Raw genomic sequence first — 15,969 nt, 5'->3', positions numbered from 1 at the left:
AGTTCGGGCAGGTCTACACTTCAAATGCTACAGCGGCGCAGCTGCACTGCTCTAGCACTTTAGTGAAGACATTACTTATGCCGATGGCATGGTTTCCACCTTTGATGTAGTTAATCCACCTCCACAAGATGCAGTAGCTATGTTGATAGGAGAAGCTCTCCTGTTGACATAGTGCTGTCTACCCTGGAAGTTATGTCGGTGTAAGTGCATCGTTCAGGGATGTGGATTTTTCACACCCCTGAGTGATGTAGTTATACCGATGTAAATTTATAGAGTAGACCTGCTTCCCCGCAGACCCCTGTCTCCCTAGAATTGAGCAGGACAGCCATGTAGGTCAGGGATCTTGAAGACACTCAGAACAGTTTTAAGCAGTTCAACTCAAGAGGCCTGCAGTTTCTTGTTCTTGGCCAATGCTATTAGGATGACAGCCTAGCCAAAGACTATCATTTATATCCAGCTGTTTTGACCTCTCATGAAGATACAGAAGACCAGTGTCTTTGATAATTCCTTGTCGTCAAGTTCATGTGGGGTTTGGACCCTACCATGCTGTCTGCTAATTGGTTATCACTATCTACAATCAGAGGTACTTGGGTTTCAGTGGTGCTCAAAGTGCATAGTTTACACAGGACTTTTTCGGATTCCTTTGAGAGGAAAAGTGCAGTATAAATGGAAAAACAAATACATTTTGTTATCATTTATTACTATTTCCTAAAAACCCCATCACTGGGAAGAATAGGGAACTGTGGTTTCAGCATCTCCTGTCCTCCAATCACTGCATCTGCAAGAGAAATCTTCTCCTTTTGCAGTCACCCAAAAGATTCACCTTCCTAGGGTGAGGAAATGGGGGAAAATTCTTTTTGTTTGCGAAGTCAGAGAGGGGTGGAGCTCTGAGTCAGTTTATAAAACAGCTGCTCAGTTGCTTCTGCCGGTTTAAAAACTATAAATACATCTTAAGAGTGTTGGATGTGGTATTCAAGTGCCATTGGTCGCATCGGACTTGCATGTTACAGATACTACAATGGAATTATGTGCCAGTTTACCTCAGGTAAGAAAGCCCCTATGACAAAATAAGATTGCATGAAATTCCAGCCCACTGAGGTGTGTACAGCACAAAGCAGGTGCTGTTCATCCTGCTTGGTCATTAATTATTATTACATTAATTGTTGTGTGTGGCTCTTTCCAGACAGGGGAGAAGGTCCTTGCTTCAGGGAACTTACACTCTCAGTGAGAAATGACAACAGGCTGGGAGGAGGGGGAAACCTCTTTGGAGAGAGAGAGATTCACTTACAAAGATATCAGATCACCTGGGGCTTTTTGTGTGTTTCATGTTTTTCTTGTTTTAAAATGTTATTTTAAAATGTGATAAGATTAGCCCCTAGGGAGGGAGCAGGTAGCTGAGATTCAGTGGAAAGCAAGGCAGATGAGTCTACAGGGAGCAGGTTTACTGTTCCTTTTATAGCCACAGCTGAGAGAATCCGTCATCCTCTGCTGTTTCGTACAGTGGCACTGATGTGGTTTTTGTGCCTACAATCATACCAATTAAAGTAACTAGGGTGTACAAAATGACGTAGTACTTAGTGCACCAGATGAGCACTGCCACATTCTGGGGCTTTGTGATCCACAGCTCTGAATTTGGGCTTTTCAGCCTTTGTTATAGCAGTTACACATTTATAATGGTGAATGATACTGGATGTTGAGAAGTTCCTTTTCAGTGTTACCATTTCCCTCTCTTGCTTCAGGACCTGAACACTAAGACTAATCCATTGGGAATGGGAGAGGCCAAGGAGAGGAATCTGTGGACAGTGGAGGGGACTGTTGACAATAAGGTACTATAAAAGAGAATTTCAAGATCAAACCATGTTAGGGTTATTTATGCCGGAGGAGGGAAATTGATAATTTGAATAGATCCTTAATGGCTAAGCAATCCCAGCTTCATGGGTGAAACATGCTGATGTTAAACATTTGAAACATTCTTTGTTGATATTAAAGTTCTGTAGTTTTGGTGCATGGAAAATTTTTAGTATCTCTGTTACTTGAAAAGGGATTGGTTTAAACAAACTTTCTAGTGTAAAATATGTATTACTACAGACGAGGACAAATTTACTGCTGGTGTGAGGGGTAATTGACATCAATGAAGTGAAGCTATTTGCAGCTTCAATGAATCTGGCACAGTGTCTCATCGGTTTCTCAAATGGTGCAAACCCCAGTTTTATGGATCAGCATTACTTCTGACCTCTGCTGGAGGGAAAGTCATCACAACACAGAACTTCTGGGGGAATTAATACACATTATATTAAATCCTTCAGGGGAAGTCAGGGTACCAGCTTTACTCAAGAAGACATCTTTTCATGCTGGCAAACACTCCAGTTTTCATCTTGTCTCTAACCTTCCCTTTTGTTGGTGAAGTGTATTGAGAAGGTGATGCTAGTGTCATCCAGAATCCTTGCATATCACTTGGTCCCTGGCTTTAGACCAGGGCATGGTACAGAGACCACACTGGTCTCATTAGTTGATGATCTCCTCTGAGGAATATACAGCGTTCATGTGTCTGTGCTGATTATCCATTTTGGCTGAGGTGCAAATTGGAATTGTTCAAGTTTGTACCTGCAAAAGTGCTTTTGTTTACCTAAGTGGAGGTTGATGACTAAAAATCAGGCCCTATAAACCAATCTGTTAAACACAGCTCTGATTTATTTGACGTGCCACTTAACTGTAGAATCATAGAAATGTAGAGCTGGAAGGGACCTGGAGAAGTCATCTAGTCCAGCCCTCCGTACAGGCGCAGGACAAACCAAACTTGGATATTTGTATTTTATATATGTTAATATTTAAGACCTAATCCTGCATCTCTGAAGTGAATGGGAGTTTTGCCATTGACTGCAGTGGGTGCTGGTTAATCCATAGTTAGGGTGACCAGATGTCTTGATTTTATAGGGACAATCACAATTTTTGGGTCTTTTTCTTATATAGGCTCCTATTATCCCCCATCCCCTGTCCCGATTTTTCACACTTGCTGTCTGGTCACTCTATCCATAGTACATAAAAGAGTTAAAAAATTGTCCTATTGCTCTCTGTCCATCCACTGTAGAAAACACTTTTATTATGGAGCCTCTGAATGTGGCATGGCTGAATAGATTAAAAATTATATATATAAATGACAGACTTTGTTAGCAATAAAGGGAATATGCTAACATTGAATAATATTTTCTCAGATCATGAAGAATTTGTCTGGTTTTCTCTTGAATCTCCATGGGCAAATTAGTAGAATTAAGAGAATTTATCTCTAATATGATGACATTTATTAAACTATTTAGGAAACACCACTTCTTTTTGTCAGGTGGGATCACAAAATATTGAGTTACAAACATCATACTGATTGTTTAAGAAATGTCCCCCTCCTGTTCATTAACTGGAAGTAATACATTAATATAAAAATAACGCTGCACTTCCCTTTCATCCACGGATCAAAAATTGCTTTATAAACTTTGAATCAAATCCTTCAAGCTTTCTTTAGGCAAAACTGCCATTGATTTAAATGGTAGATTTGCATTAGTAAAGACTGTTTCATTCCGTCCATTAATTATTTAAGCCCTCACAATATCTTTTGAGATCTCTTGAGTATATTACTTGCACTATGTACAGTATGTTAAGTTGGAACGTTTTGAGTTATGATTTACTGCCAATTAATTTTGTGTCCTATTTTGTTTTTTTCCTTTCTGGAACCTTTGAAATGGAGGGTTAGTAGTAAGGAAAGTGTGAACTGAATGAAAAAAATAAATAAAATGGGGGAAATGAAGAGGACCCCAAGAAAGGATCAGGGGAGCAATGTGAGAGTTCGGGGGAGAAATGGTAAATCTCACCCTAGGAGATGCAGTCTGGTTAAAAGTAATTAAACAGCCGGGTAAAGGAGATGAAGGATTTTTATGTGAAACAGGGTTAAACATGGTAGTTTCACCTGAGTTTCACTTCAGATTTCTGGGGCGAACTCCAAGGGTCCAAACCCAGGTGATTCAAAATTAAAGGAAAGATTCTCACAAATCTCTGTACACTGAAATCACAGAGCTTAGCTCAGTGCTCTCATGCAGTTACAAGACATCACTTCAAAGGAATCAATATGCCATGGGGAGTAGCATAAGGGAGGTATCAAAGTAGAGAGAACCAAAATTGAGATTAGAAGCAACTTGGGGACCCTGCAGTAAATATTGCCCGTAACAGGCTTGAACGCACTAAGAAGAGCTCTGCTGAGAATAGCGGCCACTTCCCTGACTCCCAAACCACATGTGCTGCACCAGTGGCAGCTGGATCTCAAAGAACTAAAACTGTACCATTTGTAAAAACCTCTTCAGTTTTCCCTTTTCTCATCTAAAAGCTATGTGAAAAATCCAGCTCCCAACTAGGCCCTGAATTATACAATCTAACACTACTGGACTTTAGTTAGAAACCAAACCAAGCTCCCCTAATTGTATGAATCTGCGTCTTATATTGTTTTAATCACAGAACCTGGCTTAGATGATTAGTAGTAAAATACATTTGCTGATCATTTTATTATCATACAGAAGTTGCCTGAGCAGGTTGCTCATATGTTAGGTACACCTCTACCCCGATACAATGCTGTCCTCAAGAGCCAAAAAATCTTACCTCGTTATAGGTGAAATCGCGTTCTACCGAACTTGCTTTGATCCACTGGAGCGCGCAGCCCCACTCCCCTGGAGTGCTGCTTTACCGCTTTATATCTGAATTCATGTTATATTGGGCCACATTATATCAGAGTAGAGGTGTATTTCTCCCTTCCTCCTGACCATTTTGATCTAATAGATAAATCCCACATTTTAACATTCACCCTTGCCTTTTGTATGTTTATTCTGCAGACAGAATCATCTCCTTGTTACTTGCTCACTGTAAGAGTCATAAGGGCGAGGAATCTCCATCAGACAGATGCCTGTGAGTAACTTTACTGATCTAGAGGTTCCACGTAGTTCTGTGCTGGGAATGGTGCTGAGCTGTTCTGCTCCAGGGGGACCTGAACTCCTCCAGGGAAGAATAAGGCCTCCTAGACTTCCCCAGTGCCCAGAGGAAATCCACTCACTGCTGCACCCTTTTAAGAGATGCAGCATTTTTACTTTGTGTGCTGATCTAGGGTGAAGTGCCAGAGTGGAGAGGACTAGACAAGGCAATTGCTTGCACTTATTCCACACTTCTCCTCATGCTCAGAGGGAAATTGAGAAAGCAGTTATTGCTCTCCACTGAAAGCAAGGACTGCAACTGTGTCTGACCTTATTATCAGAGGGATAGCCATGTTAGTCTGATCTGTAAAAGCAGCAAGGAGTCTTGTGGCACCTTTTAGACTAACAAATGTTTTGGAGCATGAGCTTTCATGAGTGAATACCCACTTCGTCGGATGACCTTATGTAGGTTGTGCAAGGGTGGGGGAGATTCCTTGTGCTCTCCCCCACACTGTGCCCATATGTTAGGGCCAGGCATAAATTGGTACAATATAGCTATGTTCCTTCTCACAAGCTATAAAAAATATTCATGCTTTAAAAAAAAATAAAATAAAAAGCTTAATTAAAAAAATGACTGCTTCATTGTATAGAATGGAAAATCTTCTTTAAACAATGTGTTTATTGTGGCTCTTGTGGCAGTTCTACAAAGAAGAATCAATTTCCTCCTCTTCTCTGTCCCTATTATTTGGACTGGACTGGATATGTTGGACAGACATGAAGACTTTAATTTTATTCAGTGTGTTCATTCACCTAGTGCCAATTAGCATTACATAAATTGCTGTGTTATCATTTAGAAAGGTTGTTTTTGTTTTTAATATGCAGTAAGCCAATCTGATTGCTATGTGACCCTCTGGCTACCGACAGCTTCAGCCGAAAAGTTCTGGACTAAAACCATCAACAACTGCAAAGACCCAGTCTGGAATGAAACCTTCTACTACAGGATCCAGAGTCAGGTCAAGGTAAGGCCCTGAGAACTTCCTCCAATCTGTGCTCTAGAGCGTTCCTGCCAGGTATCTCTCCTGCAGAAAGGATGCAGGTAATGTTCCTGGCTGGCAGGAAGAGATGCAGAAAGATGTGAAATGACACATCTTGACTCAAAAGTTTGTCATCTTGCACCAGGCTGTGGAAGCCAGATGTATCAGTCAGCCACATGCCTAGCTTTGGGCTGGGGAAAACCCACATTACTTAGAGGTAGAAGATGTTTTTTCAAAGGTAGATCTTTGCATCATTTCCTCATTCCTCCTCTCTCCCACCATACACTCTCTTTCTCTTTCACCCTCTCTTTGTCACAAGATTTTCCCCAGGATTTCCTGCTTTCTGGGCTCTGTGAAAGCCAGAATGCAGACTTTCTAAAATCACTCACCTCCTTTCCCAGAATGTGCTGGAGCTGGGTGTCTACGATGAGGATGATGTTACCCAGGACGATCACCTCTTCACTGTGCGCTTTGATGTGGCTAAACTTCCACTTGGAGAAAGAGTTCTCATGTACTTTAAGTCTGACCCACAGGTGATGTATGAAATAATAGGGAGGGCTGGGTGAAAGGGACACATTCTCCTGGGTTTTCTGCCTCCGCTACTATTTGGAATGTATTACTGTTTTCCTTCCTGTGTATTGGATTTCCCACCATAGTAGTCTGTCATTCTAACCCTCTGGAAAGGTCTCTTTGCTGTTGCTTCCTCCATTATACTCAAGGGTTTTGCCTCCGCGCTCTTGGGCAATGGAGGCTGGTGAAAGTGGGATGCTCTTTGCAAAGCAGTCTCTTTGATGAGTTTGCCACCAAAGATGACCCTACTGGATATTATTCTCCGCTCCAACGGGTATCACTCAAAGTTCTCTGTCACAGTTTGTTGGCACCAACCCAGCAATTATGAGGTAGTAGCTCTGAGATCTGGAACCAATACTCGATTGTATCTAGTACTATTTCACGCATAGCTTATAATTATACACTGTGACACTAATTTTGGCACGTGGCTACCTAAATAAGATGTCTAAATTGCACAGCCGATCACTTAAATAGACAACTAGCTGTATAAATTCCTATTTAGAATGCAAATTTGAAAGTCACATCTGGAAAGTTGTATCTTTTTTTTAACAGGTTTCCTAAATGATCACGTGCAATGTAATATACAGCTGGTGTGAAGGGGCAATTAACAGGAAAGCTTAGTATCAAGAGATATAGCAGGTGTTTTATGTCCAAGCCACCTCACTGGCATTGGTACTATGAGTGCTAAGGTAAAGAGTATTAGCTAGGTAGGAGAGATGAGAATATCCTTTATGTGTTCATGTGGAGAATCTCTGTGTACTTTTCACAATGCCCAGAGAGGTCAAAGCAAAAGGAGCACAGGACTATAGTATTTATATAAAGTATCCCCACACAGACACGAACAGTGAGAGCAGCTCCTGCATTGCAAAATAATGTCAGGTATAGTGGAAGCGTTTTAAGACTAAAAAATAGTAGTAGTCTGCATCTGCTGCAAAAAATTGAAGGTAACTTTGCAACAGCACTTTTTGTTCTGGGGTCAAGTTTATACATGCAACAGGGCTTTTCTGAACTGGAAGCATTATCATGTTATTCAGGGGTTTTTAATGTTTTTCATATCATGGACCAAACCTGTTCGTGAGACTGTCACATTCACCTCCCAGCATCTCAGTCATGATCCCATTTCTGATCCCAAAACATGCCTGAGAGAGCTACAACAATTGCTTATATGCAAAAGTAATAGTTGGAAAGAATGTAGATATGATTTTAGCTGTCTTTAATGTGATAAGTGTATTGTCCTTTTAAAAAGACTATACTAATCACACAGAATCCTTTCACTCTTCAATTATTCATCTCCTCTCTTCCCATCTGACCCTCCCACTCTTTGGACATGGTTTCCTGCCAGCTGATCCCCTTCTTCTCCAGGCCCCATACATGCTTCCCTAATTCCAGGTTACTCTACTCTATTCTACTCTGCTGCTCTGGGCAGATTGCCAAGTGACCTTGTCCTCTTCCACTGTTCCCCTGCATGTTTCTCAGGGTATGTCTACACTTCAAGCTGGGGGTGTCTTTCCAAGCTCTGTTCAAGCCAGTGCACTAAAAGGAGAATGTACCTACAGAAGCGCGAGCAGTGGGAAGTATCTCATTTGCACTGAGTGTAGCTGAATACAGGTTAAGTTGAACAAGTAGGACTCTATTAAACATTCTGGACTGCTCTATCCATGTCTCTGAGTTGCTTTCAGCCTAACTCCTAGCACATCCTCCTTTCCTGTTGTCCCCTCAAGAACAGTCCCTTAAGGGAACATGGCCATCTGACTCCACTCCATTGATCATCATACATGAGGGGCTAACTGCTCTGAATATGTACATACTATCTTGGCCAGGCCTCAGCTACACTCTATTTTTAGCACGCTAGCTCAATCGGAGCTAGTGAGAGTACGTCTCCTCACGCTGGGACTCACATCCTCCTTCTCCTGCTTGAAGTATAGACACATCCTCAGAGCAGTTGGTCTACACTGCAGCTGGGAGGTGTGATTCCCAATGCGGGAACAGGCTTAGTTAAAAGCTAGTGTGCTAAATATAGCTATGTGGAAGTTGCAGCACTGGCAGCATTTTGAGCTAGTGTCATAAACGGATAGTTAAGAGTTAATAGAACAGAAGTACTTCATATCTCTTTTGCCTGTAAAGGGTTAACAAGATCAGTGAGCCGGGCTGTCACTTGACCAGAGGACCAATCAGGGGACAGGATACTTTCAAATCTTGAGGGAGAGAAGTTTCTGTATGTGCTGTTAGTGTTTGGTTGTTGTTCTCTCTGGGTTCTGAGAGTGACCAGACGTGCAACCAGGTTTCTCTCCAATCTCTCTGATACAGTCTCTTATATGTCCAGAATAGTAAGTACTAGGTAGATAAAGCGAGTTAGGCTTATGTTTGTTTTCTTTATTTGCAAATGTGTATTTGGCTGGAAGGAGTTCAAATTTGTATTTTGCTGAAAGGATTTTAATTTGTACTTGTATACTTAGGCTGGGAGGGTATTCCCAGTGTCTATAGCTAAAAGACCCTGTACCTATTCCATTTTAAATTTACAAAGATAATTTTTACTGTTTTTTCTCTCTTTAATTAAAAGTTTCTTGTTTAAGAACCTAATTGTTTTTTTATTCTGGTGTGAGACCCCAGGGGACGGGGTCTGGATCCACCAGGGAATTGGTGGGGAGAAAGGAGGGAAGAGAGAGAGAGAGGCTAATTTCTCTCTGTGTTAGGATTACTTTCTCTCTCAGGGAGAGTCTGGGAGGGGGAAAGAGAAGGAGGGGGGAAGGTGCATTTTCCTCTCTGTTTAAGATTCAAGAAGTTTGAATCACAGTGATCTTCCAGGGTAACCCAGAGAGGGGAAGCCTTGGAGAGGCAACAGTGAGGGAAAGGGTTTACTTTCCTTGTGTTAAGATCCAGAGGGTCTGGGTCTTGGGAGTCCCCGGGCAAGGTTTTGGGGAGACCAGAGTGTACCAGGCACTGGAATTCCTGGTTGGTGGCAGTGCTATAAGTACTAAGTTGGTAATTGAGCTTAGAGGAATTCATGCTGGTACCCCATCTTTTGGACGCTAAGGTTCAGAGTAGGGGTTTATACCATGACAGCTAGGCACCCAAGCTCAGACCTAGAGGATCAGGGAGGCTTGGGCTCAGGTGGGTAACCCAGGCTGTGACATCCACACTGCTATGTTTAGCATGTTAGCTCAGCTCAAGTTAGTGTGAGTCTGTCTACCCATACTGAAAATCACACCTCCCAGCTACAGTGTAGACATATGCTAGAAGGCTTCCTTCTGTTGACAGCCTCTAGCTCCTTTCCCACTGATCAGTTGCAACTCTAGTCCCACTGGTGGCTGTGATCCCAGACAGCATCTCCTTCCTCGCCTCTCACCCCACCCCTATTATGTAACAGCAGTTCCCAGTAGAGGAAGGCAAGCTGACACCTCTTTGTTAACAGCTGCTTTTACAGACATCCAGGCTCTTAGCAATAAACAGCTGTAATGCTTGTGTAAAAGCAGCTAGAAGCGAGGAGGAGAAGCCAACACCAAGTGAACTGACAGGTATCCATGGGCCACCACTAAGTGCTCCACAGATCACTATCAATGCATGGGACATAGTCTGAGAACCTTTGGTAAAATAATCACGTTAACTTTTTTTCTTCAGAGAAACGAGGAGTTGGAGGTGGAATTCAGACTGGAGAATATGTAAGTAAAAGCCAAATGATATAGAATCTGTAAGGGACAGAAGCAACAATTCAGAGACTAATGAATTAATCCATTTCATTGGCCCAGAATGCATCATTCTTTGACACTACTACTAATAAGCATAATTTACAGTGAGATTTATGGTATCTGTAATGTCAAAGAATGGTGCATTCTGGGAGAATCATCAGTGAATCATGGACAGGCAGGAGAATTTCACAGAGGGGGAAGAATTATTAAAAAGCTAGTTAAGTTTTTCCTGTGCTGAATATCCATTAAGGTGTAATTAGTGGGACAGTCTTCCCCTGCATCTGGTATTAACTCAAATTTCATTTTAGCTTCATAATTTGTCTTTGAGAAAAATGGGGCAATACTGTCCTCTTAATGGTATAATGGGATCTTTGATGAATGCATCAGTGTTTTATCTGGAATCCTTCTTTTACATTTGGAATCTTGATCCAATGAAGCCAACTGTAATCTCATTTAAGTGAATGTCAGAAAACAATTACATGGTGTGGCCCAGTAGGAAATCTTTGTTAGCAGAACTTGATGACTAGAATGGCATGAGCTATAATGGTCGTGTCATGGCAAAGTGGTATAGGGAGACTTGCACAAAAAAAAAAAAAAAAAAAAAAAAAAAAGAGGCTTCTAGAATTATTCCTTTGTTCAGACACAACACTTCCAAAATTTAGCACAAAACTAAGATAAGCCAGATAGCAGTCAGGAGAAAAGTGTCTTGTTAAATTATACTGCATCAGTTACTAAATAAGCACTTTTCATTTTGTTTCCTAGTTCGGATCCCTCTGAAACCATTGTGACTAATGGAGTTCTAGTGGTAACCTTTATGTTCTGTTATCTTTCTTGTCCTGTCGCAATACTCATAATGCAGGTGTGATGAGGTTTGCCAATTGGAGGTATTCCTGGAGGTTTCATCACATGGCATAATCTTTAATTAAAGATTAAACTTTAATTGCTAGAGGCTCCAACCCTCGGTGGGACTAGAGAAACTATGAGCTGCTTTAAAGCCAAGGCACACTCCTTCAGAGAGAGGCTGAGACTGAAAATAGATGTGATTCCCCTCTTAGTCATCTGCCTCACACCATCTCCACCCATGTATTATGTTTGGAGAGCTATGACTGGAGCAGCTGTGAGATCCACCAAGCTAACTCTCCTACAATATTGCAGAGTGACGGTTCCTGGCAAAAATTGGGCGTGGTATAGTAGTGAGCTGCCTCACAGCCAGCATTCTCACCCTATTTCCTGCAGTGGGAGGCACTGATATCTGTAAAGCTGTGAGTTCCTCCACAGATAGTTTTATTCAGTCCCATCCTCTGAAACTGTATGAAATGGTGGAGGAATAATTTGCTTCTGCATAGTCTCTGTTCCTATACTATTCCCCCAATTTACTGGCACTTAAACATTCATAACAATAAGACTTCCGACAAGGGCTTTGCTTGCCAGAGATACTGGTTCTCTTAGTAGCTTTCTCTCATTATTTGCTTTTTTCACCTGAATTAGTCCTTTGTGGCCCTCCCTGTATCCTGAGAATGCTGTTAGTTTGGCCTGCCTCACACTCTTCAGAGGAGCTGTGTTGTAAGTCACAACCACCCATCCATTCTTACAGCTGATGACTATATGTGGCTCCCTACAGTCATTCTGTTTAATTCATAATCGAATAGCAAGGTCATTGTAGAACATTTGGTATTCCTAGGGGCTGAGCATGCTGCCTCCATAGCACTCAATCTGTGCATCAGTAGTTATACACTAGGATGGGAAATAGAACTTCAAACCATGATAACCTTGGTTTACAGCAGAATAGAGACCATGGATTTCAGGAAGGCGGATTTTGGTAAGCTCAGAGAGCTGATAGGCAAGGTCCCATGGGAATTAAGACTGAGGGGAAAAACAACTGAGGAAAGTTGGCAGTTTTTCAAAGGGACGCTATTAAGGGCCCAAAAGCAAGTTATTCCGATGGTTAGGAAAGATAGAAAATGTGGCAAAAGACCACCTTGGCTTACCCTTGAGATCTTGCGGGACCTACAAAATAAAAAGGCGTCATATAAAAAATGGAAACTAGGTCAGATCACGAAGGATGAATATAGGCAAATAACCCAGGAATGCAGAGGCAAGATTAGACAAGCAAAGGCACAAAATGAGCTCAAACTAGCTATGGGAATAAAGGGAAACAAGAAGACTTTTTATCAATACATTAGAAGCAAGAGGAAGACTAAGGACAGGGTAGGCCCACTGCTCAATGAGGAGGGGGGAACAGTAACGGGAGACTTGGAAATGGCAGAGATGCTTAATGACTTCTTTGTTTCGGTCTTCACTGAGAAGTCTGAAGGAATGTCTAGTATAGTGAATGCTTACGAGAAGAGGGTAGGTTTAGAAGAGAAAATAAGGAAAGAGCAATTAAAAATCACTTAGAAAAGTTAGATGCCTGCAAGTCACCAGGGCCTGATGAAATGCATCCTAGAATACTCAAGGAGTTAATAGAAGAGGTATCTGAGCCTCTAGCTATTATCTTTGGGAAATCATGGGAGACGGGGGAGATTCCAGAAGACTGGAAGGGGGCAAATATAGTGCCCATCTATAAAAAGGGAAATAAAAACAACCCAGGAAATTACAGACCTGTTAGTTTAACTTCTGTGCCAGGGAAGATAATGGAGCAGGTAATCAAAGGCATCATCTGCAAACACTTGGAAGGTGGTAAGGTAATAGGGAATAGCCAGCATGGATTTGTAAAGAACAAATCGTGTCAAACCAATCTGATAGCGTTCTTTGATAGGATAACGAGCCTTGTGGATAAGGGAGAAGCGGTGGATGTGATATACCTAGACTTTAGTAAGGCATTTGATACGGTCTCGCATGATATTCTTATAGATAAGCTAGGAAAGTACAACTTAGATGGGGCTACTATAAGGTGGGTGCATAACTGGCTGGATAACCGTACTCAGAGAGTAGTTGTTAATGGCTCCCAATCCTGCTGGAAAGGTATAACAAGTGGGGTTCCGCAGGGGTCTGTTTTGGGGCCGGTTCTGTTCAATATCTTCATCAACGATTTAGATGTTGGCATAGAAAGTACGCTTATTAAGTTTGCGGATGATACCAAACTGGGAGGGATTGCAACTGCTTTGGAGGACAGGGTCAAAATTCAAAATGATCTGGACAAGTTGGAGAAATGGTCTGAGGTAAACAGGATGAAGTTCAATAAAGATAAATGCAAAGTGCTCCACTTAGGAAGGAACAATCAGTTTCACACATACAGAATGGGAAGAGACTGTCTAGGAAGAAGTATGGCAGAAAGAGATCTAGGGGTCATAGTGGACCACAAGCTTAATATGAGTCAACAGTGTGATACTGTTGCAAAAAAAGCAAACGTGATTCTGGGATGCATAAGCAGGTGTGTTGTAAACAAGACACGAGAAGTCATTCTTCCACTTTACTCTGCGCTGGTTAGGCCTCAACTGGAGTATTGTGTCCAGTTCTGGGCACCGCATTTCAAGAAAGATGTGGAGAAATTGGAGAGGGTCCAGAGAAGAGCAACAAGAATGATTAAAGGTCTTGAGAACATGACCTATGAAGGAAGGCTGAAGGAATTGGGTTTGTTTAGTTTGGAAAAGAGAAGACTGAGAGGGGACCTGATAGCAGTTTTCAGGTATCTAAAAGGGTGTCATCAGGAGGAGGGAGAAAACTTGTTCACGTTAGCCTCTAATGATAGAACAAGAAACAATGGGCTTAAACTGCAGCAAGAGAGATTTAGGTTGGACATTAGGAAAAAGTTCCTAACTGTCAGGGTAGTTAAACACTGGAATAGATTGCCTAGGGAAGTTGTGGAATCTCCATCGCTGGAGATATTTAAGAGTAGGTTAGATAAATGTCTATCAGGGATGGTCTAGACAGTATTTGGTCCTGCCATGAGGGCAGGGGACTGGACTCGATGACCTCTCGAGGTCCCTTCCAGTCCTAGAGTCTATGAGTCTATGAGTCTATGAATTATTTTATTGTTCTGCTCTGTTACAGTCTCGCAAAGTCTGCTGTTTGGACGTTCAGGTGGGTGAGAAGAAGAAGGAAAAGAAGAGGAAGCCTTCATCACGTGAGATTGTTGCTTCATTAACTGGCTATAAGTAACCAGATATTGATTCTACTATGGCAATTGGCCATTCTATGAATCATTAAAAAAAATAGATGGAATAAAATAATATTTCCACATGATTCAACTTTCGTAAAATCAACTTTAAAATGAGTTATCTATATTATCGGTTACAGGGACTGCATCACATACATCTGTATAGTGAACTCCTTTAAAGTAACACTAAAGCTGAGATTTTAATCACATAAGGGTTAGAGTTATGATTCTGACAGCAACCTTCATTTTGTTTCCTTGTGTGAGCCGATGTCCATTACAAAAGGCTTTTCACTAAATGCTTACATAGCTTAAGGGAAATAATTCAGAATACAACATATAGAAAAAAGTACAATTTCTTTACATTACATTGTGTTGTACTATTTTCCAAGTATTGAATCATATTTCCGGTATTAATGTAATCAGAGAGAAATCTGCCTAGGGCAAATAATCAAGTGTGTAGAATTAATATTGATTTTATAACTAGAATTGTCTGACCTATCTGTGATTAAAATCTCAAGCATGGTGTTGCAGTCATGTTGTTTTTACATATTCTTTCCTTTGTTTTTTTATTTAAAAACATATTACAAAATCAGTGAAAACTTCCTGTGTGTTACCTCAGAATGTCTCCTTTAGAGGCCTTTTTACAGATTTAGTCTCAAATTTATTGTTCATTTTTATATTGTGCGCCATTGTGCTAGGCATTGTACAAACACACCTGTCTAAACTAGGGAAAAGGCTAGTTTAAAAACACTTGTTAGTTAAGACATTTTAATTAACATATTTTTAAAGCCCATTAAGCATTTAGGCCCAGATGCTCAAAGGTATTTAGGTCCCTAACTCCCTTTGAAATCAAGAACCTAAATACCTTTGGTCCTGGGCTGATCATGACCATTTTACAGGTGCGAAATCTTGTCTATACTCAGTGTTAAGTTGTGTTTTAAAATGTGTTATTTTAGCTGGGCCCGCTGCTTTAGCGCTCTGGCTGCACTAGCTGCTCCTGGAGTGACCTGGGGACAGCTGCTCCAGCAGTCCCTGGGGACAGCCGCAATGACCACTGCTAGGGAGCCCTGGGCAGCTGGCTCCAGGGACCGCCTAAGTAGCGGCTGGTCCCGCGGACTGCCTGAGCAGCAGTCCTGGGCAGCATCTGAGTAGCGATCCCAGGGGCTGCTCCAGGTCCAGCCACACCAGCTACTGCTGGAACAATCCAGGGCAGCTGGCTTTGGGGACCACCAGAACAGCAGCCAGTGTGGCTGACTTTGGGAAGCACCTGAGCAGCAGTCTTGGGGGTGCCCTGGGACCCCACGAGCAGCAGCATTCCCGGGGTGGCTGAAGCAACCCGAGGGGCACCCAAAGGCCATCTGAAGAGTGGTCCCTGGGAGCACCAGCTGGGGACAGTCAACTCCCAGCACTGGAGCAGGCCCTCCCAACAGGGGATCTCAGAGCATTGGGGCCCCAGAAGTAGAGATTTAGTCAGGGATATTTTTGGTAAAAGTCATGGACAGGCTGTAATTTTTATTTATTGCCCTGATCTGTCCATGACTTTTACCAAAAATACCCCTGACTAAATCTTAGCCTTACATATGGTACATTAGTATAGGTTTGCTGTATTGGAATCAAATAGAAGCAAATAAATGGTT

General features: G+C 41.9%; 1 pseudogene; it reads left to right on the top strand.

Moving 5' to 3' along the window:
• LOC115651154 overlaps positions 1–15,969 on the top strand; it is a 37,112-nt pseudogene that overhangs the window by 1,651 nt on the left and 19,492 nt on the right.

This window comes from Gopherus evgoodei, chromosome 4 (genome assembly GCF_007399415.2).
Source record: "Gopherus evgoodei ecotype Sinaloan lineage chromosome 4, rGopEvg1_v1.p, whole genome shotgun sequence".
Taxonomy (NCBI): Eukaryota; Metazoa; Chordata; order Testudines; family Testudinidae; genus Gopherus; species Gopherus evgoodei.
This window is presented reverse-complemented; position numbering and strand designations above follow the sequence as displayed.